At 46.5% G+C, this 25,846-nt stretch overlaps 1 protein-coding gene and 1 pseudogene across 4 annotated transcripts in view; both read left to right on the forward strand.

The window, feature by feature from the left end:
* The window catches only part of LOC147443509 (uncharacterized), a 191,602-nt gene that overhangs the window by 15,069 nt on the left and 150,687 nt on the right, over positions 1 to 25,846 (forward strand). The window lies entirely within an intron of this gene.
* On the forward strand, positions 986 to 1,606 carry LOC147443510 (uncharacterized; annotated as a pseudogene).

Here is a 25,846-nt window from a genome sequence, read left to right on the forward strand (position 1 = left end):
TTACAAGAGTTTGATCATGAGCTTAGGTATCGCAAAGGGAAGGTAGCAAATTCCCTCAGCAGGATGCCTATGATAAATGAATTGAGTTTTACTCGATTTAATAGTGATCTGCTTGAATCATTAAGAGTGAAATGTCAGGTTGATCCTGCATATTCCAAGATATGGGAAACCATCCAGAAAGGGGATCCAGAACAAGAGGTTTCCAATAAGAATGAAGCATTGATGGGCGCTTTAATAGGATTTAAGTGGAAGAATTATGCCATAGATGATGGCTATTTATTCTACAATGGTAGAGAATGTGTCCCAAAGGATGAAGAGATTAGGCGCCAAATACTCTATGAGTGTCATGATAGTCGAAGTGCAGGACACCCAGGTTTAAATTAGACTCGTAGTCTTGTTAAGATGCAGTTTTAATGGTCTGGAATGTATAAGGATGTCCTAGAATATGTCATAAATGTAATAAATGCCAAATCAATAAGGTTGAAAGGCTTAAGATGGGAGGACTACTGCATCCATTAGACATTCCTTTAGGGAAATGGGAGAGTATCTCCATGGACTTTATAGTTAAATTGCCTAGAATAGAGAGGGGGCACGACTCTGTCTGGGTAATAGTGGATTGATTAACCAAATGGCTAGGTTTATTCCTATTCCATTCAAATCTGATGTTAAAACTCTTGAATTGGCTAGATTATTTGTACAAAATCTCTATCGACTATATGGTTTACCCACAAACATTGTGTTTGATAGAGATAGGAAGTTTAATAGCCATTATTGGAGAGCTGTTTTGAAGAGGTTGGATACTAAACTAAGTATGAGCACAACTGAGCATCCTACGGATGGTCATACTGAAAGGGTTAATCAAATCCTAGAAGATATGCTATGAGCATATGTAAGTAAACGGCAAACTAGTTAGGAAGAGTACTTACCTATAGTAGAGTTTGCTTATAATAGTGTCAAGAACTTTTCCATTGGATGTAGATCATTTATGTTAATGTATGGGTTTTAGCCTAGAGCTTCTTATGCAGTAGGACTGCAATAGGAAAAAGTTCAGGCAGCTAAAGACTTTTTAGAAGATATGAATGAAATGCTTAAACTTGTTAAAGACATCATTAAAAGGGCTTAATATACAACAAAGACATATACTAATTTGCATAGAAGGCCTCTTATCTTTGAGGAAGGGGAGCAAATTTATTTAAAAGTGTTTGAAAAGTCTAAAACCATGAAAATGGGACCATGTCCAAAATTATTACCAAGGTATTGTGGACCTTACACAATACTAAAAAAAGTTTGAGATATGGGTTACAAACTTCAATTACCAGAGACAAGTGGCATACATCCAGTATTCCACGTTAGTAGACTCAAAAAGAAATTGGTTCAATCTGACACTCTTATTCAAGATAATCAGATAGTGGAACTCATGGATACTCAATTTCTTCCACATGAATCAAAGAAAATACTAGAAACTAAAGAAAAAAGAACTAGAAATACAATTTATAAAGAGTGTTTAGTTAAGTGGAAAGATTGTACTGAAGAGAGTTCAACATGGGGACGAGTAAGCAGTCTCTGAAAATGGTTCCCCAACTTTGGGAGTATTCCTTCCCAATGAAATTTTCGAGAACGAAATATTTTTAAGAGGGAAGGAATGTGACGTATGCTATATGGAGGAGCACGCACATTGTCGAGCTAGGGGTAATAACCGTGTGAACCTCCCCTTAGATATTACGAGTTAAATCGTTAAAGCCTACGAGAGCCAGGTGTCAAGGGGGACTCGTGCCTTTCCCATGCAGGGGGGCGACGCTCACTAGGTCTAGAAGGGATTGGTGTTGGATACCCGTGTGTGTGTGTGTTCTTGCTGAGCGTTGAAGCTCTCTCTCTCTCTCTCTCTCTCTCTCTCTCTCTCTGTGGTCGGTAGGCAGCTAAGCTTTAGGACCCCATCAGGTGTCATTCTCCTCTTTTCTCTCTTTCTCTCCCTCTACACATCTCTCTCTCTCTCTCTCTCTCTCTCTCTCTCTCTCTCTCTCTCTCTCATTCTTTGTCTTCAAGGAAATAAAAGGAACCATCTCATTAACGCAAGGAAAGAAGTAAAGATTTGTGGAAGTGTAAAGTTTAGATCTTCACCATTTCAATTCTGCTGCATCTGACATTGGTATCGGAGCTTTGAAGATTTTGCACTAATCCACTAATCTTTGATTTTTTTTTTTCTCTCTAGTATCTGAGTGTGAGTTGTAGCGTTTCGCCCAAGAACGATTCTCTCACTCAGGGAACTGTTGGACTTGTCACTGCGTGTAGGGCAGTGCTCCTTGAGCGTAGGAAATGCAAACGTATACTGGGGGTTATAGATGTGGTGCGCCTATGAGAGGGTAGTTGACTTGGTTTGGCGCCCGACCACCTCGACATAAAGGAACCCTAACATGGATATTTGCAGTCATAACTTCTCAATATGACAAATCGCATCGTTGAAGACATGCATTGAAAACATGAAGATGTTGATTGCGAGTATGAGGATTTGTTAGCGACCTATGAAGACAAGGAAGGCTTCCTCATCTTCTTCTGATAGCTCGGATAGCTCATCTTCTTCTAACTCGAGCGATGAGGACAGAAAGGGCAAGAAACAACAAAAAGATCATATGTTTTATGCAAAAAGAAAGCACTTTCACAGAGCCAATCAATATGATTTCCTCGACGACAAGGGCAAAAAGGCCAGAGAATTCAAAGAGGGAGGACATGCAGTAAAGTTTGAGCACTTTTCAGGTTTTCGAGATGCTCCCAAGGCTTTAGCCTTTGTCCAACAGTTTGACATAGCATTTTCTGGAGGTTGCTATATTGAGCACTCCAAGATTAGACGGGCAACATCCTTTCTGAAAGACAATGCACGGACATGGTGGTCCACTCTTTTGTTAAGGAAACAAGCGCCGACAAAGTGGTTGAAATTTAAGAAACTCTTTATTTCTTCATGGCTCACACAAGAATACGAACGAGACGTGATCACTGACTAGAACCATATTCGGATGGTCAAGACAGAATCTTTGGATTCTTATGTGAGATTTTGGGAAACTTTTCTACCTGCTTCATCCTTTAAGAAGATCAATTCTAAGGAGCAGATTGAGCAGTTTTGTTGTGGACTTCCCAAAGAAATTCGAGACTATTGTCTTGAAAGGAAGTCCGAGTCCATACAACAGTTGATGGGACATGCGAAGCGGGGATTTGCTATACATTCGGGTAACTTGACTTACTCATCATAGGAATCTTCAACAAGTCATAGTAGAAACAAATGACTGAGAGAGAGAGACGACCTCCATTGACAGAAGACCAGAGAGATGAATATTTCAAAGTAGGAAAGTGTTTTGAATGTGGAGAACAAGGACATATCGCTATACGGTGCCCCAAAAAGGCACAAGAATCAGGACGACTGACAGATTGAAAGGACAGTAGGACGAGGCGATACTTGTTCCAGAACAGATTTTAGGTAGAAAATTATGGATGAACCAGCATTATTTTGCTTTATGAATTTATGAAATAAGACTTTACTGGAAGATGATTTTAAATTTTGAATAAAACTAATGTTTTATGAAAGAATCTGTTAATTCTGGACAGAGAGCATAATTAAGAATGAGACGATGATTTTGGAGGAGTGACAGCCCCGAATGAACCTGATTGAATCACGACTGATTCAAAGGAACTGTACTGCACGCATCAAGAGTTCCTGCGGGATGAGATGGCCACACAGCTCGAATTGAATGATTGGACCACTTTGTTTATTAGTGATGGATTGGGATCCCGGGATAAGATTCTTGCACACGACAGTGCTTGAGGCGCATGATTCTCGCATACAACAGTGCTTGAGTTGAAAATCTCTATAGACATGATCGCAATATGGGATTAGTTAACCCGACATCAGTGAGGTGCGGAATGGATCTAGATGTGGTTACTAAATATGTTGCTGGCAGTCACGGTCTGAGATTTGGAACGAATATTTCTGTGATGATTTGTCATGTGATGTCTTGTGATGTCATGTGCAGTGATGTGACTGTCGTCTTTGTACAGGTGCTAGATGTGTCGTGTCTAGTGCGTCGATACTTAGAGTCAGTGTCTACTACTGAACTGGTTTATAGCCGCTGTTTGTTTTGTAGGCGTAATCGAGGGCGATTACAATTCTTTTAAGAGGGGGGTATGTCAAACTGATGACGTGGCATGACAGCCACGGGCGGACAGATGACGTGGCATCAAATAGTACGGATTTCTAGATTTTGCGATGGCATGCTGACGTGGCAGACAATACGGATTTCCGCGTTTTGCGTTGACAGTTGCTGATGCGATAGATTGTACGGATTTTTGCAAATTATGCCGACTGCTTTTTGGCAGTTTTTGGAGCCCATTGCTTTTTGGGGATTATTGCTTTTAAGTTTAAAGCTTTTGGATCAAGTTCCTTTTGAGTTCACATGCTTTTGGGGCTCTGCTTTTGGCATCCCTTGTAAGAATAAATAAGCCCTAAGGGCCGTACTCTTCAGAGCCTTTGGACGCAGAGTCTGAGAGCAGAGGACCCTTCGGGACTTGTACTTTGCTCAAAGATTAATATAAAAGAAATACCAAAAGGGGCGCCAGTCCTTGGGGCCAATCTCTCTTGGCACGGAACTACGCTAGCAGGCCGTGTCGACTTTTGAATTGTGAATTGTGAATTGTTTTGAAGTGAATCTCTATTATGCGCGACAGAATCTAAACTTGGGGTGTCCAAGTTTGTTACTGACATCATCTAGAAGGCCATTTATTTGAGATCATCTTATGGCATGCATGGAGTTTGGTACCAGTACCGCACCTTAAGCAGGAGTGGATGTCATGTGCACATGGCTCTGTGTGCCACTTGGACATGCTTCATCGACTTCCAGAGTCAATTTTGCTTCTATCCCTAGATAGGAGTGTTTAGAATCCTAGGAGGATTAATATCACCAATTTTGTGAGCCTATTCACAAGAACTACATGTCCGGACGAGTCCATTAGACTAGGTTTTTTAGTTTTGGGACTCTATTGCATAAATCGACTGTGCAAGGGTTTTGAAAGATGTTATTACACTTCGGTGGGCATTTGACATGACATGCATGTAGTTAGGTTATAAGAATCCAACGAGCCATTCCTCGCGTCAATCGGATTTCGGGTGGGCAGATGTGCAACAGTTCCACCTAGAAACTTAGCCGAAGTCAAGTTTATTAATAAATCATTTAAATGATTTATTTTTAAAACTTTGTCCTCCAAGTTTGCCCTACCTAAGTCCTAAAAGGTTCTTAAGCAGAACTTTTACCTATATAGGGAGCATGAGACCTAGCGTTTTGCATCAAGTGCAGTTGGCGCCAGAGCAGTCCTAGCGTTTTCCTTTAGATCAGCCTTGGCGTTTTTGCATCCTAGCAGCAGATTAGCCCGAGCGTATCCCCTGGCAACAGATCAACGCAGTGTTTTCAGATTTCAGCCCTTTTCCTTACCAAAACTTACCTAGATTTGTCATTGCTATCCTTCCCGTTGCAGCCCGGTACTTCGGCAGCCCATTGAGCCTCTTCTCGGCCATTCCCTCACCGCATTGAGTGCTCCCATTGCTGCCCATCATCGGCATCATCAAGATCTGCGTTTTCAGCCCTTCATTCCTCTCACATTTGGAGCGCAAATCAGCCCTAGATCTACCCCTTGGTGGCCATCTACCACCCACATCCCCGGAGGCGCTTCATCTTGAAGAGTTACCACGATGACATTCCCCATTCAGGTCAGTAGTGTCTGCATTTAAGGAATTCCATGTGTGTACATTCCATTTATGCAATCAAAAGCAAATACTACATTGGCAACGGTGTGGGGGGCCCTTGAGAGGGTTGGTTGGGACCCCATTGGGTGTCATTCTCCTCTTTTCTCTCTTCCTCTCCCTCTACAGACTCTACCTCTCTCTCTCATTCCCTCTCTTCAGGGAAATAAAAGGAACCATATTGTCACAAGACGGGCATCACGTGCCAATAGAAAAGAACAGACTGAACATGCTTTTAGCACTTCAATAACAACTGAACTGAAAGAGAGAGACGACACGCGACACGGAGTGGTGAAATTCCACCCCAGAGAGTATTGGCCCCAAACCTTGGCGCCCCTTTCGGTATTTCTTTATATTGCATCAACACTGTACAAGCCGGCACTCCAGACTCTGCACCTTCTTCAGGAAGCGTGTTAGAGAATGAGCCCTCAACACTTATTTAAAGGCCCTTGGCCTATGAAAAGCAGTTTACATGAAAAGCCTTTAAACTCAAAAGCTTCTGGTCCAAAAAGCAATGCCAAAAAGCTGCCAGCATAATTTATGGAAATCCGTACAGCCTGCCACGTCACCAACCAGCGTAATTTTCAAAAATCTGCCACGTCATCAGCAGCTACACAATCTCTTGTGTGTGTGTGTTGTGTGTGTGTGTGTGTGTGTGTGTGTGTGTGTGTGTGTGTGTGTGTCCTGCTTTGTTTTCTTTATGTCACTTGGGTCCCCATCGGACGGGGTCCCCATAAGTTGGTAGGACTTCTTCTGTTACTTGTTCTTCTTAGGGTTTAGGCCCCTCGGCCAGCATCTGCAAGTTGGCTCCATTCTTTAGGCTTTGGCACATGAGCAGTTTGTGACACATATTATTAACGCAAGGAAAGAGATAAAGATTTGTGGATGTGTAAAGTCTAGATCTTCACCATTTCAATTCCGCTGCACCTGACATTCTATTTCCAGATCTAGTGTATCAGCATCTGCCAAGTTGGCTCTGACTTGCAACACCTCCTTCTCACCATTCTGAATACCAAGACCAATTTTGGGAAGTTCTGCTGTATGATCTGCTGAAATCATGGGCGAAATTTTGTGAATGGTTATGGTCTTTGAGCATTTTGGTTTTTCTGACTTCCTTCTCTCTAGATCCTAAGTGATATGAGCGGCCAAAACCCTGTGCTAGTGCCATTCATCTACTTCTTTAGCTTTTTCCTTGGCTTTCAAAACAACCCTTTGCTTATCTCAATTTTGGCTTTCTTCAATTTGTTGGCCTACTAACTGGTTCCTCTGGTATTTCTTGGATGAGGACACCGGAGCTCTTAGTGATTATTCTCAGTAGTTCGGCCATCTTCACTTTCTACCTCAGCCTTCACATTCTCTGGACATTGTGCTGAAAAATGTCCATACTTCCCACGTGTGTAACATTTGAAGCCTCTTCTACTGAAATCTCCTCTATCGCTACCAGAGAAATTTTGATATCTTCCCCTTCCAGCCATTCCCTCAGTAGGAGCTTTATTCTCTTGGTTCTCCACAAAATCTTCTTCCTTTCATAGGTTCTGGATTGGTTAATGCAATCAATGATACATCTTCCCCTTGTTTAAAATCATGTATTCTAATTTTGCAATTATTGGAGACGTAACCATAGATTGCACAGTAAGTACATTGAACACGTTAATCAGTACATTGTTGATTAGACTTACATCTGACATAATAGGTCTCCACTTTCCCCAATGATGGTTGGGTCTTGAAATTTGAACGGGAGAAGTAGAAGGTAGTACTTATGGAAAGCTTAAAAATGATTGAACTTCTTTGTTGGAGTTGTCACCTTTTACTCCCTTAACTTCTTACTTTTGAAGCCCTTCAGAAACCATGCTCTCATTCTCTTTTCTAAAGGTGATTCATGTAGTTGTCTGGTAAGCTCGCTTTTCTCCACAGAGCTTTTTACTGATAATTTTCCTTGTTGTATTTTGTCGAGTTCACATAAGATGTCCTCATCTCCTCTATTTTCACTGTATTCAAGAATGAAGGCTTTCTTCAATTTAGAGTAAGTTTTTAGTTTACTCATTGAGTAGTGATTATTCGAGAATGAAGGCTTTCTTCAATTTAGAGTAAAGTTTTCAGTTTACTTGTATGTTAGTGGTAATACCATTTCCTTGCTGCATCCTTCAGAGTTTGAGGAAAGTATTCTACCCAATCTTCTTCTTCCATATTCTTGAGTTCAACATACCGCTCAATTGCTTGGGTGTGTACATCGGGATCATCCTTTCTACTTCCTTTGAAAGTTGGGAAAGCAATTTTAAGATTAGTGGTCTTCTCTCTCCTTATAGGTTTTGTTGACAAAATGGTCAGTCTTTGAAATTGTCTCAGGTTCCTTTCCTCTTCGATGCTTCGTCATTGATTCAAGATATTTGGATTTGTCCCTGACTGAGTCTCTAGTATCAATTGCTACCTTTGACTTGCCTTTCCCAGTTGTATGTCTGGTGCTATGAGAGTGTCGTTCAGATCTTATCGAATGTGCTCTTTTGGAATACTTAGAATTTCGTGAAGCTCTCAGTGGTTCGTTTTCCTTATCGCCTTTGCCCAATTCAATATTGTTATGCCCGGCTTACAGGATAGGGGATCTGGTTTAAGACACCGTCGGGATGGACAGGCCACCCTTATAAAAGGGAGGCAAAGGCCTCATTTGTAGTTATCGACCATAGTCATAGGGGACGCCCATTTTTGGGCTTCCCATCCCCACTTTTCCATCCCCACTTGCCGTCCCACCCTCTTTTTTACACAAAATCCATTTCAGCCCCGTCCCTTGTCCCCCGTCCCCACTCCTCAGGACGCTCCCTTGTGACTATGTTATCGACCCCTATTGACAGAGTGGAGTGGTTAGCCTGTGAGACTAGGAGTGCAAGAGGTCACCGAGAGAGAGAGAGAGAGAGAGAGAGAGAGAGAGAGAGAGAGAGAGAGAGAGAGAGAGAGAGAAATGAAATGAAATGTTATATTAACGTCTTCAAAAGGCCAAAATGACCTATGAGACCAATCAGTTACAAAATAGTGAATCTAATACCATGTCTGGGTACAAAAGAACTAGAAGTGGAACAAAATACTACTACTACTACTACAATCTAAAACTACGTGGGTGTAGCAGCTGATACAATAGGTACCCGGTAAACTGGATGTAACAGTGTGTGAAACAAAGATGGAAGAAATGGTGAGGATCCATCCTCATCTGCACTCTGGATGTCGAGAGAGTATGGCTCGAATCTTCTGTTGTAGTCTCCGTCGATGCTGTGTAGCTCCTCTCCTCAGTCGCGGTGCTAGACCTCTAGGGTCACACTTTTGGCAGGGTTTAGAGGGGTGGATAGACTCCCTATCTTGTGTTGTGTTAGACTCTAGCATTTGCATTTGCAAGAGGTTTTAGGGAGCTCCAGGGTGGGTATGGAGCTTAGCTCATGATATATTAGAGGCTTTGCAAGACCTCACATTTCAGAGATGTGCATAGGTAGGTGTCTAGTGTGTGCTCTGTTGGAGGCTTTCCTCACACTTCACAAACTAGATTAAAATTTCTAGATTGCAATTAATAGTTTGCACAACATAGCGCTTTGCGACAAAAGAACAATTCACATTTGTTATACATCTTCTATCTCAAACTACGTAAAAAGAATAGAGTTGAAGTTTATCTTCTCTCTATATCTGATATTGTACTCAAGTAGATATAGTCCAAGACATCTCTGATCCTCATAACTCATGACCCTAGATATAGGACCAAAACCCTCTCTGAATAAGCAGTGGAAACGCCCCCGTATCTCATAGAACACTGTGCAATGACATATGTAGTGCAACTCTGTCTCTGGCTCTCTCTTGCATAATCGGCATATCCTGCTGTCTGCTGGTATCGCTCTGAATCTACCAGTCTCAATCTCGAGCTGATGTGAGGATGTGCGTGTCTGACCAATGGCACAACGCAAACCATGAGACATATGTGTGTCCATGTAGCTGGGTCGAATCACAAACCCATCTCCTGTGAGGTGGAGAAGATGCTCTCAATAGAAAGCCATCTTCGTGCTCAACTCCTGAGGCGGCTCTATCCATGTCCTCCTGGTGTCGAGCTGGATCAGGTCCTGACGAATGAGTCTAGTGATCTCCACCCGTGTAAGAGACAGCGAGGGTGCCTGAAGAGAATACTGGAAAGGGGGCAACCTGTCCATGGTGAAGCCATGCGTCTGAAACCATGAAGTCATCTGTGCATACCAGCATGAAGTGTCCCCCTGTAGAGCTAACTGTCTGGAAGACTCAAGGGCCAGTCTAGCATATCTGTCTCTAGTAGTATCCCATAGGCTATGCACAAAGGACACTGATCTGGTAAGCGCCTCAATCTCCATGGGGGGGGCAGCTAGCTCTGCTCGAATGATCGCGTGAGGTACGGAGGCCTTGGCTCTAATCAATCGGGAGATCATAGATACCAAGGGCCTCTCCATACGTCTCCAACCATCCTGGCCTACAGAAGGTCCCCATACCTGTACCCCATACATCATAGCTGAGGCTACTAAAGTATCAAAGAGCCATAACTTTGTCCGAGGTTCCTGGAACTGAACCTGCGAACACATCCTCTCCAAGCCTCCCAAGGCCGCATAAGCTCTGGTCAGTCTAGTCTCTGTTGCTCTCCCCAAAGAAAACCTCGGCCCAGTGAAGACTATCCCAAGGTAAGTGTATGCATCTGTATACTCCACAATCTCTTGACCATACGTGAAGGTCGGTGCCGATCTCCTGATCCACTGCGGTGTGGTGTTAAACACCATGACCTTGGTTTTACCAAGGTTTACAGACAATCCACTATCCTCTGCAAAACTGTGTAATGCATCCAACTGTCGCTGCATACCCTCTGGTGAGTCAGAGATCAAGACAATATCATCAGCATATAACAACAATGGGATCCACGTCCCTGCCAGCTGGGCACCTCTATCACCCTCTCTGTCAATGTAATCAGACACCTCATCAACATACATACCAAATAGAGTAGGAGACAATGGGCAACCCTGTTTCACCCCGATAGTGGAGTGAACTAAGTCAGATATCCCCTCTGGGGTGCGTACATGTCCCATCACTGATCTGTATAAAGCCATAATCCCCCAAATCAACACTCTGGGCACCCCCATCTCCTGCAGTCTGCGCATCAGTCGAGCTCTCGGTACCATGTCAAATGCTTTGCGGAAATCCACAAAGCTACAATAAATCCGTCTCCCATGTGACCTGCCCTCCTCAATGATAGCTCTGAGTGTCAGAATATGGTCAAGAGTGGAGAAACCCCTCCTGAAACCTACCTGTCCCTTTGCCCGTACACCCTCACCCTCTGCCCAGTTACTCAACTGCTGCTCAATAATGGATGCATACAATCGTGCCAGTGTGTGTCCAACCATAATAGTGCGGTAATTTCCAGGCTCTGTAGGATCACCTGCCTTGAATATAGGCACAATAGTAGACAACCTCCAAGTCTCAGGTAATCCCTCACACATGGCACGATTGAACAACACTGCAAGAACCTCCATCAGCATATCCCTAGCATGTATAAAGTGCTCCGCTACTAGACCGTCATGATCGTAAGCCCTCCTGGTCCTCATCCTGTCAATGGCTCTCTTTACCATCTCAGTGGTAAAGAAGGTGCTCGTAGGTGGACATGGCTCTGTAGGATCTGGAAGGGGATCCTGCCCAGGAACCGTATATAACGATGTCGCATACTGGCCCCACACATCAGGAGAAGTAATCACTGGGGGAGGGGAGTGCTCATGGAAGAGTCGCCATGCCTCGCCTGAGTCTCTACTCAAGAACAACTGATACAAGTCTCGCTCCACCTGGGCCAGGTAAGCTCGTTTCTTCTTTCGCACAAGGCGCCGGAAAGCAATCCGCGACTGTCTGTAGGTGATGACTCCTAAATGAAGATCCCTCTGAAGCTGGGCTCTCATCTCTCTGCACTCCTCATCATACCAACTATTCTGGGGCATGCTCCCAGAATGTCGCCTCCGATCCGGTTGAGTGTGTGGGTATGCCTCTGATGCTGCATCATGTAGTGTCTCAGTCAGTAAAGTAGTGCACTCCTCTACTGAGAGGCCTGGAGCAACTGTGCATAGACGATCCCAGATCGCCTCTGTATAAACCGAGTCAGTCTCTGGTGTAAATGTATAACGGGTGTGTGACCTGCCTCCTGATTTCTGGGCTGTACTAAACTGAAAAGATACGGACAGTGTCAAGAGAGCATGATCCACTGCTACGTCCACTGGTCTGGCTCCCACTGTGAAATCCTGAATACAAGGAATAAAGCTCGGCTGTGTCATAACATAGTCCACTGTACTGGCCCCATGTCTGTGTGGAAAGCATGTGAAGCCTGCTGCTCCAGGAAACCGCTGTAAGCCATTAAGTATGGCTAGCCCATGTGTAGTCGTCATCTCCGTGAGGTATCTCCCATACTCAGTCTGCTCTCTGTCATGTGAGCATCTGTCAAACCCCAGCTCACCCACATCCAACTCTCTAAGCATCTCATCTGAAGTGTCGTAGAAGACTGTCTGACAGTTGCCCGTTCGAGCATTGAAGTCTCCTAGGAGGATGATATCACCATCCCTAGAAAACTCCCATATATCATCATCTAGAATTGAGAAAGGCGACTGCCCTCTGGATACAGCATATACTGACGTACTGGGGGGGAAGTAACATATAGCAATATATAGAAATCGACCTGTGTCGGCTCTCAGCCTCACCCACATGTATCTAGCTTGATCATCTCTCCGTACAATATGTAGTAGTGGCTGTAGCTCCTCCCTAAACAACACCGCTACTCCTCCTGAACCTCTACTCCCATGCTCAGATCTCGTGACTGTTCTGTGGGCTGTCTTCCATTTGTATCCCACCACATGTGGCAACAGTTGGCCAGGGGCCTGGTGAGTCTCTGAAAAGAAAACAATGTCCTTGTCTATGAAACTGTCCTCAAAGGCACCAACATCCAACCTCATAGACCCATTACAATTCCAAGTCGCCATCCTCAATGTGGTCCCATAGGTCTCGCACCGTCATGTAGAGCGCCGCTCTACAATCACCACCCGACCATCTCTGTAAAAGGCCATCTTCCCCTTCTCCCTTGCCGCTTGAATCTCGGGCATTACTTCTCTCATATGCGCAAGTTGTGAGAGAGTGAGGTCATCGCCTAAGAAAATACCTGTCTTCTTGAGAGTAGGTCTCTTCCTCAAGAATTCCTTCTTCTCTTCCAATGAAGGGAAGCGTAGTATGAGAGCTCTTTCCTTTGAAGATTCTCCGGGGCCCTCACTCTTCTTGCCCACTCTCCATGCCTTTGTGTGTGAAGGCTTCTCCACCCCCATCATTGATGTGAGGCTTGTGACCTCTTTTTCCACATTGTTTATGTCCTCGAGGCCGGTTACCCTCACATGTAGAGCCCGCACCCTCCTTCTTTGTTCCTCTTCGAGAGTCATGTTGATAAGAGTGGGTGTACAAGGAGCTTCCTTACCTTTCCCTTTCTTGGCAACCTCAATCCATTTTTCGGCCTCCTCTACTTTCTTTTGCGTTTCGGATATGACCGCGGCCCATGAATTCTTCTCCTCATTGATGTTGTCAATTTCTTCCCTCAAAGAGGGCTGAAATTCCCCCTCTTCAAGCCCATTTTTTGACCGTGTTTCCAACACTTCTTTGTGGAGGTCCAAAATGCTATTCTCCAACGTGGCGATCTTGTTGAGAAGATGATCCTTCTCGTCCTTCCACCTCTTCTCCTTTTCTTCATTTTCTCTGAGGAAAACGGTCTTCGCGTTCCTCCAATCTTCCATCTCTTTTCTCCATGCTTTCATTTCCAATTCAATGATGGAAATTCGTTTGGAGTGAAGCATATATTTGAGTTTGCTTGTTGCCATAGGTGAGGTTGGGGATGACATGAGAGAGAGAGAGAGAGAGAGAGAAGAGAGGATTGATGTTTCTAAAGTGCAGAAAATGCAGCAAACCCTAAAACGCAGATCTGTCCAACAACCCCAAAAAAAAAAAAAAAAAAAAAAAAGGTCGCGAACCCTAAAATACAGGCCGCGAGCCCTAAAAACAGGTCGCGAACCCTAAAATACAGCAGCAAACCCTAAACGAAAGCATGGTAAAGAGAGAGAGAGATGGCGTGAGTACAAGAGAGAGAGATGACGGTACGAGAGAGAGAGAGAGAGAGAGAGAGAGAGAGAGAGAGAGAGAGAGAGAGAGATATGATGATGATGTATTTACGTCCTTGGGGGGCCAAAATGACCCATGGGACCCAAAATCTCATATATGAGACTCCCCCCTTCCCATGTGAAGGAGGGGACGTGTCATGATTCTGTGGTGATTTTGTTTGTGAGTGTGGTGTGATATTCTAGCACTTTGGCAAGATAGATGCCTAGTGCTACTGGAGAGGGATGTGTTCTTGAGAGAAGCTCCTCAAATGTAGTACATCCTTGGATAAGTTGGGGAAAGTCGACCCGAATGTGTGCATATGTTGGATATTCAAGGGTTACATGTGCCTCATTTTCCAATGAATTCAAGTTGCATTGAGTGCATTTCCTCATGTTTGCATCAATATTCAGCCATCCTCCCGTTTCACTTTTGAGCTTGTGTGATCTTGTCCGCATCAAGGTGATGGCCCGTCTCGCACGGTAGGACATGGGTGTCCTGATATGTATTTGGGTTTCCCCGGTTTTGTACTCTTCCTAGTATCTTGTATTTATGTGTTTGCAATAGTATTCAAACTTGGACCTGTGCATTGCATTCTTCCATTTGCTGTGGAGAGCCTCAAGTAATTGTAGTTCAAAATTCAGCTCGTGCTCATGCTCGGTACCTTTCTCTACATGCATGTCCACGTGCTCTCACATTCCATTTAGTTAGAGAGAGAGAGAGAGAGAGAGAGAGAGAGAGAGAGAGAGAGAGAGAGAGAGAGAGAGAGAGAGAGAGAGAGAGATTTTTTAACGTCTATAAAAGTCAGAAGTCGGCCTATGAGACAAATCAAAGTACATGAGGTGGGTGTCCTCTGTGTATCCGTAAAGGATAAAAGGTACAAAAGTAAAAGTGATTATCATGTACGATGACTGGGGGAGGAAAGTGATACAAGGGTGGGGTTGGAGCTCCAAAACTAAGGAAAAGATGCAATCCTATATGCTAGGGTAGAATGTACAATTATAAGATGAAATGCTATCCTATCTCTAGCTCCATCCAGTACCATAATCAGGGTGTAGTACAAGATGCACGGGCGGGTAGGGTGTGAAGAGTCCTCGTAAGATGGCTGCTGGATCTGCAAAATCCCGGAGGCATCTCTCCTCCAAAGATTTATAGTAGTGCTCCTGGATCTCCTGGATCTCGCTCTGATGTAGATGAGGCGACCTGCGTCCGTGGGTACGTGGGCGTTTGCGAGCTCGGGCCTCCTCAACCTGCTGTAGAGTCACTCCTCTCTGGATGGTCGGAGGTGGTGGTGCTGCTATGGTCCTCTGAAAATAGTCTGTGAGCTGTGTCTGGCTCTCATCTCTCACAACTGATGCTACTTGGAGGAGGGAGTCCCGATGCTGTTGTATCTCGAGGAGAAAGCGGCCGAGTTGTCGCTCGTCTTTGGACTCAAAAATCTGATGTAGAGTGGGCTGATCTACAAACAAGGTCGGGTATCTGCCTCTGATCTCCTCATATGCTCTACATCTGCAAACATAGTGCTCCTCGCTCTCAATCTCTGCTGTGCAAAGTCTGCATATCCTCTCTACTCTGGGGACATGTACAGCTCGCCCTGCCTCAATCTCTAGCCGGTGTGACGATACTCTGAGCTGTCCGATGGCGACCCGTGCTCTGTGGCATGTAGATATCCATGTATCTCGGTCTCTGGATGAACCCATCTGCTAGGATGGTCAAGAAGTGATCTCTGTAGTACTGCCTCTTCGGTGGGAAGGGCTCTTTGGGTGTGATCCATGTCTCCCTAATGTAGAGCTGCTAGAGGTGCTGTCTGAGAACACGATTCCTCTTAGTGTGTGAGAGGCGTATATGAGGAGAGTCAGGATCATACTGAAAAGGAGGCAGGTCTATGATGTCCAAACCATGGGATGTAAACCACGCTATGACCTCTAAGTACCAAGCTCTCGTGTCACCCTCCTGATGCAGTTGTATCGATGCCTCGAAAGCTCTACGGGTGAGTCTGTCTGGTGGGAGCTGTCACAAGACGGGCACCACGTGCCAATAGAAAAGAACAGACTGAACAGACTTTTAGCACTTCAATAACACTGAACTGAAAGAGAGAGCCGGTACTCCAGACTCTGCACCTTCTCCAGGAAGCATGCTGAAAAAGGGTCTCTACTAGCATCGGTGGTGTGGCTAGCTCTGCTCTGATGATGTCATGTGGTACTGAGGGTTTGCTGTGGAGAAAACGAGAGATCATAATGATCTGTGGGCGCTCTATCTGTGTCCATAGAGGTGTTGAGAGTCCTGGTGCCCATACTGCCGCGGCATACATCATGGCAAGTGTGGCTAGAGTGTCAAAGAGCCACCCCTTGGTGCGGGGCTCGTGGAAGTGGGCCTGATGGCATCTGCGCTCTAAGGTGGCCAGTGCTGCATATCCTCGTGTATTCGGGTCTCGGGCTGCGTGGGCCATGGAAAATCTGCCAGAGGTGCCAGTAAAAGTCACTCCCAAGTAAACATATGAATCAACCACCTCGACCTGTCCGCTTGCTGCTGTAAGTACTGCTCTACTACGAACCGTCCTGGAGGTATGGAAGATCATGACCTTGGTCTTGCCAAGGTTCACTGTGAGTCCTCTGTGTGTGGAGAAATCATCTAAGGATCGTAGGTGGCTCTGTAATCCCTCCCGTGTCTCAGAAACAAGGATGATATCATCAGCATAGAGCATAATGTGGAGTGGTATACCTGCCAAGTCTGAGCCCGCGCCGCCTGCTCGTAGGATGTAATCTGAAATCTCGTCGATGTAGAGACCAAATAGAGTCGGGGAGAGAGGGCATCCTTGCTTCACACCGATGGTGCTAGCAATGGGATCCGATAGTCCACCAGGGCATCGCACTCTACCTGTGACCTGTGCATACAAAAAATGAATGGCCCATATCATGTCAGAGGGTATCTGTAGCTCCTGAAGGCGCTGAAAGAGTCTGTCTCTAGGGATAGTGTCAAATGCCTTGCGGAAGTCCACAAAGCAGCAATAGAGTCTCCTCTTCTGCGCCTTCGCTCCATCTATCGGACAGCGAAGCACGGAAATGTGATCAATAGTTGAGAAAGTGCGTCTGAAACCTGCCTGTCCTAGTGCTCGTATCCTTGATGCCTCTGCATGTGTGCTAAGCTCTGCCTCAAGAACTGCCCCGTATAGTTTGGCTAGTGTGTGGCCAATCATGATAGTCCTGTGGTTCCCTGGATCTAGGGTGTCGCCAGATTTGTGGATAGGCACAATGATGTGCATAGTTTACTCCTCTAGTAGTCCCTCAACCAATGCGCGGTTGAAGAGACGTGCTATCAGGGGGGAGAGAGTGTCTGCCGCATAGATTAGGTGCTTGCTCTGTAGGCCGGTATGATCTGCTGAGCGGCCGTGCTGTAGACGTCGAATGACCCTCTCCACCATAGTAGATGTAAAGAAAGTCGAGGTGGTAGGTCGAGGGTCGAAAGGCTCTGGGATCAATGGCTGCCCAGGTATCTGGTATAGGCGCTCGGCATAGTCATGCCAGGTATGAGGGTCCTCTAGTGTGGTAGTAAGACGTGGCTCTCTGAGAATCCTCCATGCTGTAGCGCAGTCTGTACTCATGAGAAGGTGGTATAGCTCAAGCTCCTGCTCCTCCTCAAAGGCCCGCCTTTTACAGTGTGTAATGACCTTCATCTGTCTCCTGACCTCGCTCTCGTGGATCTCCTCTAAGGCTCGTCGAGCCCGTAGTTGTCTGTGTAAGTCTCTGCACTCCCTGTCATACCATTTGTTCTGGGGCATCGTCCCAGAGGGTGGAGGTCGGCCACTATGAGTAGTGTGTGGGAAGAAAATGAGGGCTGAAGTGTGAAGATCTGCGGAGAGCACAGATTAATACAAAAAGAAATACCGAAAGGGACGCCAGTCCTTGGGGCCAATATCTCTAGGCATGGAACTACGCTTGGCTAGCGTAACCGTGAAACGTTTCAGACCTGAAACGTTTCAGACTTGAAACGTTTTAGACCTGAAACGTTTCACCCCGAAACGGGGGCGTTTCACCCAAGAAAGGAGCCTCGGTGAAACATATGGCTGAAACGCCAATTTTGGGTGTATATAGTATTATATATATATACATAATAGGTGTGAACATGTTAAAACCCCCCAAAAATTTTAGGCGTTTCAGCAGAGGCATTTCACCTGCATGCTGAAACGTTTCAGGCATTTCACGTTTCACCCTGGCCGAAACGCGTTTGGCTCTGTAGACAGTAACTCACAGTAAAAGTCAGTAGCAACTGCACGGATGTCCTCTGGCTCTGAAGCAACTAACCCGTCGGGCCTCCTCAACTGATTGACCTTGGCATGCGTATGCCGAGGTCCCACTGCCTCAAAGAAAGCGCCTGTCACTTTGTCACCCACCTGGGTCCACTAGATGCCTGTCGATGGAAAGTAAACTCATGGCGCCTCTCCTCTGTGCTGACGAGCTTGTTGTAATTGCTCCTCCAACTAAGGAGTGTCTGGATGCTGTTCTTGTATCCTCTGCAAGGAAGCAACGCCCCGTCGGAGACGTTGCTCCTCCTCTCTCGCTGCAGCCAGGCGAGCCGAAGACTCCTGAAGAAAGAAACAACTAAGCTATGCTAGTCCTGATGCCACTCTGTCAGCAAGAGAATCCTGCATGTCCAAGCTCTGTGTCCAAAGAGCCTCCACTCGCTCTCTGAGCGCTGAGTCCAGCAAGACCCTCTCAGGGATGCGTAGCATCGTGCTCCCCCTCCTCTGGCTATCAGTCACTGTGAGGATCACTGGTGCATGGTCCGAAAAGGAAGTCCCTGTCAAAATGCCAACTATCCCACCCAAGTCACAGAAGTGGTCACCAGTGTAGAAGCGATCTATCCGAGATAGATTCACGCCTCCCACTCTGCGGTCCGAATGAGAGAAGGCCAGGTTGTCTGGAGGCCTCACAAAGCTAGAATGCTGCCACACATCTAAAACCCGCAGGGTCAAAACAAAACCTCTCCCAAGCTGCCAGCTCAACTCGATGCACAGTAGTATGGCTACCACCAATCCTGTCAGAGGGGTCCTCCAGCATGTTGAACACCCCCTATGCACCATTGCTGTGCCTGCGGCAGAGACTCAACAATTTGAGACCAAAAATCTGCACGAGCACTCGCCACATTGGGCGGATAGATGTTCAGGAAGCCCACGAGACAACCCTGAACCTGCATAGTGATCCACTGAGCCCTGCCTGGCACAATGACCCCTCTGCCCACAATGGCCTGCTGCAAAGAATCTGCAATAGTCATACATACCCCGCCCTGGATGCCTCCAGGTCCAAATGCAGCTGACCAAAAAGTCTCATATCGTCCACGCAAAAGCTGACCACAACGTCTAATGCGGCTCTCACACAGATGATGCTCCTGTAGCATAAGAAGGTCAATCTCTCCTCCCACAAGGCATCGCTGAAGCTCCTGACGCAGTCGGCTCCTCTGACGTTGAAACTGGGGGCCACCTAATCCCTGTACGTTCCATGAGACGATCCTCATGGGGAGCGAGAGAGAACTGATGTTTCCGCAGCAACTAACCATGCTATCTTCGAGGCAGGCTTGGATGGGGAGTAATCCGCATCTGAGCGTCCTTGAGATAGGCGTGACTGCAAAGAGTGTCTAGCCCAAGCCCAAGTAGACCAAGCTGTGCGAAGAGCAACCTCCTCTGTCCAGGAGTCCTCATGTATGTGTACATAGCATGGTGGGCTCTGCGTGTCAGCAAAAAAGTAAACCACAATGTGTCTACATCGTGCTGCGTCTGGAGGTGTCACAACAAACTTGGCCAATGGCCAAAGAGTTTGAAGCAAGTCAGTAACCCCTAGGTCTCCCATGTGGTGAGAGAACTCTAGGGCCTGTGTCCGCAGCCACTCCAACACTGAGTCTATAGTCCACTCAGCCTGGTCCTTGCCGCATAGGGGAAAAGAGAAGCCAATTGCTGAGTCTAAGGCCTCTATTCCCCTAGCTGCAAGGAACAACACATGGACTCTGAAGCAGGTTACCTCAAGGTCTGGTGAGGGGTCATTGAGAAACCGTGTAAAGTCGTAGGCAAAGAAATCCCAACGACGCTGAATGTCGAAGCTCGTCACAGCATGAGGAATTGTTGCAAATGGAGATGTCTGCACCAGAAGAGGGGGTCAAGAAAGACTGTCCCTCTCGTGCCAAGCGACTTGTGGCAAAGGCGCTGCTAAGAGATCTCCTAGCAGTCGAGGATGGCCCTACCCCCTGGGACAATTGCGGGACTGGAGCGGGAGGAGGTGAGGGAGTAGGGGGGGGGGGGGGGGGGGGGGGGGGGGGGGGGCTGTCGAGGGGCTATCGAGGGTGAGGCTGGAGCAGGGACCTCATCCTGCTGAAGAGTGTCGAATCGGTTCCCCGTGGGAACCCAATGCTGCTTGGCAGGAGCCCGAGGACCACTTTGAGTGCCAGGCTTGCGCGGTTGCCCTGCCGACGTCGACCTTGAACCTGCTGCCAACCCTCCTCCGTTGGAATCCCAGGCTCGGGAGGGTGGCTCTGCCTGCGTACTCTGTGACTCTACCTGCTGCTGCTGCTGGCAAGCCCTTGAGGGCTGGGGCTGGGCCTGTGGTGTAGGTCGGGGCCTCCTCCGAGGACAGGCCTTCGCAAGATGGCCCATCTGTCGACAAATGGAACACTGGTTCGGGAGGCCCGAATACTCCACGCTCTGTTAGATCCAACCCCCACTCACCCGAGGAAGAAGGATGACCTTCGGTAGAGTGTGGGTGTCCCTAACCAAAACACGTACTGAGGGAATGCCATCTGCCTTGGCAGCTACTGAGGTTGCCGTGCGAGGTGTCTCCGGGACAGTCCCAATCTCTGAGACTATCTTGGCCAAAAGTGGTAGGTACTCCCTCCTCTGTAAGGTGCAGCGGTAGTGAATGTTGAACTTTGCTCAAGATGAGTGCTCCGAACTATGCTCAAGGTTCCCTTTACTTACGGAAGGGAGAGCCTTCTGTTCCTTTAGTGAGAGAGTGCAATGGACACAAACAAAGTGGTGAACACTGTGAATGAAGGTGTTGAGACCGAGAGATAGAGAGAGAAGAATACGACACTAGAAATGTTGTCAAAACCCTCCTCCGAAGGCCCCACTCTCTATGGCGAGAGCGGTCTACTTATGATTGCACAAATCTCTACAATGCTTGGACTTGCCGACGATGTCGACGACGACGAGACGGGCTGGAATCTGAAAATGCTAAGGGCTGAAATCTGCAAATCTTTATCTGCTGAATTCTGACTCTATGTCGGTAACGACGATGCGACGACGATGCGCTGAAAATGCAGATGCGTTTGCCGGGCTGAAACTACAAACTTCGGGGGATCTGATTGTGCGGCGAGGATCTGCGGCGGGAAGGTGAGATCTGCGAGGTTCGGGACTTCTACTGCGGGTGCTAACTGCTGAAAACTGAAAACGCTGATGCTTGTGGGGATTCCGTCGTGAAGATTTGCAAAACGCCGAAGTGCCTTGCAGATGCAAAAACGCTAGGGCTGATCTTTGTCTTCTACTGGTGCCGGTGGTCTTGCAATGCAAAATGCTAGGCTGATGTGCTGTGGTTCTTTCGCCAGGCTGATGGAGAAGCAAAACGTTGGCTGATCTGGGTACTTGTCCAAAAAACGCTAGCTCTTTTGCTGTGGTGCAAAAACGCTAGAGTCTTTGGGGTCCTGCTGAGAAGTTGCCTGTGAGGAATGCTCCTATTGCCTCTTCTGCTAGAAAGTGCTAGCTCTAGGTTTCTATTTATACAACTTAGTAAATTTGCCCTACCTACTTTCCAACAAAAGTCACTTAAAAAATAATAAGTGAAAAATATCAAAAATAGGGAAAATAGATCTATGCACTGTAAAAATGCTCCTGATGGGAATCTGATGGTCATGCTATGTGCAACCAGAGGATATGCATCTAATCTAAGTGTGTGGACATGCACTGTCTAACAGACTCAAAAAAGTGCTAGATCACCTCCTTATCTAGACTGACTGAACTAAACCGAACCTTGGTCACGCTGTAGCTTGTCCACGAACACATAGGGTTGGATGTTTCAGGTGACATCCTCAAACCAGGAAAGCAGACGGAGATGGGAAGGTATGCCTCCTCTACCAGGACATCCGAAGATGGGTTAAAACCATGTCTCCACTATTGAAAGTGGGCTTGAATTGCTCGGATGGTCAAGGGGCTCATCGTGATGACCTTGGATGCCATCTCGAAAGTCTCAAACTCTATGTGATAGCAGTTGCGTCCGAGGAATTAAACATCTAAGATCTTGCCCACCTCTGCGGGAAGGCGGGCTTGGAGAAGATCATGTAGCTCTCCTTTGTTGGGTCTGGTGCCGAGGATCTTGCAGATGACGGAGGTCGCCTCGAGGCTCTCCACCTCTGTTGCAAGGCTCGCTTGCTCTGTCGATGAAAGAGTGTTAGGTGCAACGGAATGATTGTTTGCGCTTTGCTCAAGATGAGTGCTCCGAACTGTGCTCAAGGTTCATTTTGTTCTTATGGAAGGGAGAGCCTTCCGTTCTTAATGAGAGAATGCTATGATCACAAACAAAGTGAATGGACACTGTGCGTGCAAGTGTATGAGATTGAGAGATAGAGAGAGAAGAGAGATACGACACCAGAGATGTTGTAAAACCCTCCTCCGAAGGCCCCACTCTCGTCGGCGAGAGTGGTCTACTTAAGATTGCACAATCTGGTACAAATGATATGCATGAGACTGATGCAAGTCTAAGCTATGATGACGACGGGGATGACGAAGTCGACCTAGGGGCTGAAATCTGCAATCTTACTGCTGTCCAAAAACGCTATGGGCTCAAATCTGCAAATCTTCTATCTGCTGAATTCTAACTCTAGGTCGATGACAATGTCGATGGCGACGATGCGACGACGACGCGCTGAAAACGCAGATGCTGAAATCTGCGTTTTACGGGCTGAAACTGTAAACCTTGCGGAAACTGACCGTGCGGCGAGGAACTGCTGCGGGAAGGTGAGATCTGCGAGGTTCGGGACTTGATCTGCGATTGCTAACTGCTGAAAACTGAAAACGCTAATGGTTCTTGACTTTCCGTCGTGATGAATCTGCAAAACGCTAGGACAGATGCAAAAACGCTAGGGCTGAAAATCTCTATTTCTGTCGCCGTGGCTCTGCAAATGCAAAACGCTAGGACTGATCTGAGGTGCTGCTGTTGCCGGGATCTGCAAAGGCAAAACGCTGGCTGATCTGAGGTGAACACGCTAGGTGATGCTGGATGTGCAAAACGCTAGGTCTCCTGGGGGGGTGTCTGCTGAGAAGTTGCCTGTTTTACGTGGAGCTCCTGCTGCCTCTTCTGCCAAATAGTGCTAGCTCTAGTTTGCTTATATACAAACTTAGAAAAATTGCCCTACCTACTTTTGTTGGAAAGTCACTTAAATTAATAAGTAAAAAACGTCAAAAATAGGGAAAATAGACTAAATGCACTGGAAAATTCCCGTGAAGGATTCTGATGGGAATGCTTATAATCATGCTGTGTGCAACCAGAGGATATGCATCTATACTAAGTGACTGGGCATGCACGGTCTACGAATAGACTCACAAAAGTGCCAGATCACTTCTAATCTAGACTGACTAGACTGGCTGAATCCTTGTCGTGTTGTAGCTTGTCCACGGACACACAGGGTTGGATGTGTCACGTGACATCCCCTCCTTTTCAAAGTGAGGTACTGGTACCGAACTGTATGGCGTCGAGGGAGATCGCCAATAGCATCCGGAATCCTGGAAGGGACTCTTCGCCGGCCCACTCGGATGTGTGGGTCGTGCGGTACTTGAACTTCATAAAGGTCTGCAACGCTTGCTTCTTTGGGCCACGCCGAAAGCGACACAAAGTCTTCTGTGGCTCCTTTGATGCATCAACTTCGTTTAGAGACCTGCTTCTTTCGTCTTCAAAAATCTCCATGGCTGAAAATTCTTGAAACCATTTCGAACACAAAACCATGAACATACCCATTCCATGTAAAGTGAAGGGAAAAAATCTTGTCTTTCTCAGAAACTGTGCATGCAATGTAGATGAACCAATAGACGGAGTGCCAAACCGTTCACCACATACACACAAACAATGAGATCGAATCTTTTCTGTTTGATCGAAATCAATCAACTGTGGCAAATCACAATGGAAATGCCCATGCTTGGTGCTCATACTGTCATGTGCTCGTTGGGAACTGTATCATGCCAAGGAAGAGACATGGAATGTGACTTCCTTACATACATACTTTTTAGCTTTTGACGAAAAATCTGCATACATTCGTGCTCATCCATGAGAGAAACGTGGTCAACATACAATATGTCATGCCTAGGAAAAGGGATCACATAACGACGCTGACTAAAATACAGGAAACGATCACGAATGAAACACTTGAACAATGCGTGCGTATCAATCATGCGAACACATAATACTTCTTGTAAGGGTTCTTTGGACCTAGGCTCGAGAGCCAAGATCGCGTCTTCCTGAGGGGTCGAATCGTCCTGTGGGGGTTCTTTGGACCTCGACTCGAAAGCCAAGATCGGTTCTTCGTGATTGATCGAATCTACGAGGTTAGTTTCGCTAGAAAAAGCATCCACTAACACATCATCCTTGTGAACAATCACATCATCTTTATGCAACTCATCATGCTTGTGAGAAATCACATCTTGATCATGCAAATCATCATGCTTGTCATTGTCGTCCAAATCATTGGCATCCAAATCATCATGCTTATCATTGTCAATCAAATCATCATCATGCTTCACACAATCATGCAAATCCTGTGTATCATGCTTGGGAGAAGAAGAGACCGAGAGAGTCTCCTTTTCCTGAATCTCTTGCATCGGTGCCTTCACTTGAGAAAAGAGTCGCAACATCTCTTGCATTCTTGCTTTGGTCTCGCGATCAAATTCTACTTGTCTTGCTTTGTTCTCACGATCAAATCTTGCTTCTCTTTCTTTGAATTCACGATCAAATTTGGCTTGTCGTTCTTTGGCTTCCAAACGTGCTTGCTCGCGCTCACGCGCTATGGCTGCCATTCTTGCGGCATTTCTTGCTTTGTGATGTAAATTCTGTTCCATAAACAACAGCTCCAACTCCTCCATTGGAGTTAGTGCAATCGGTGTCGTAGATGGGGAAGGGGGAGGGTCGGAAAAACCTCCTGGTGGGGAAAATTCTTCTTCGCCTCTCTCATGCTCATCACCTCCAAGCGAAGTATCCATTCCGCTTCGAGCGATGATCATTTTGAAGTCGTGGGTTCTTGTGGGTTCTTGGGGTCTTGGGTTCTTAAGTTGACGAGGAACTTGGGTTCTTGTGGGCCTTGGGTTCTTAAGTTCACGAGGAACTTGGGTTCTTTGGGATCTTGGTTCTTGAGGTTCTTGAGGTTCTTGAGGTTTTCTTTCGCTTGCAAACCGCGTTTGAGAAGGATCTTCTCTTCACCCGAGTTCTACTCCTTTCTTCGGGCGCACCCCTTGGCAGCCTTGCGCTCACACCAAAGTTGCTTTTTCCCACCTCACGTCGATTGGCCGGCTGCTAAGTGCACGGTTCGCTCTCAATGAGTGAAAGAGACACAAGGGGAGACTGGACAAGCCCTTCTTTCCTGGGATTCCTGTCACTCTTCAATAAAACACGATTAGGAATCGACACGCCCAAGCGAACTTGGGTTCGTGCGACCTCAACATGCATAAAAAAATTCTTGTGATTCTTGTGGTTCTTTCCTTGAGTGATACAGAACACTGCCAAAGCTCTGATACCAATGTAAGGTGTAGCGGAATGATTGTTTGCGCTCTGCTCAAGATGAGTGCTCCGAACTGTGCTCAAGGTTCCTTTTGTTCTTATGGAAGGGAGAGCCTTCCGTTCTTAATGAGAGAATGCTATGATCACAAACAAAGTGAATGGACACTGTGCGTGCAAG

The sequence above is a fragment of the Adiantum capillus-veneris genome, chromosome 13, assembly GCF_014529385.1.
Source record: "Adiantum capillus-veneris isolate H3 chromosome 13, ASM1452938v2, whole genome shotgun sequence".
Taxonomy (NCBI): domain Eukaryota; kingdom Viridiplantae; phylum Streptophyta; class Polypodiopsida; order Polypodiales; family Pteridaceae; genus Adiantum; species Adiantum capillus-veneris.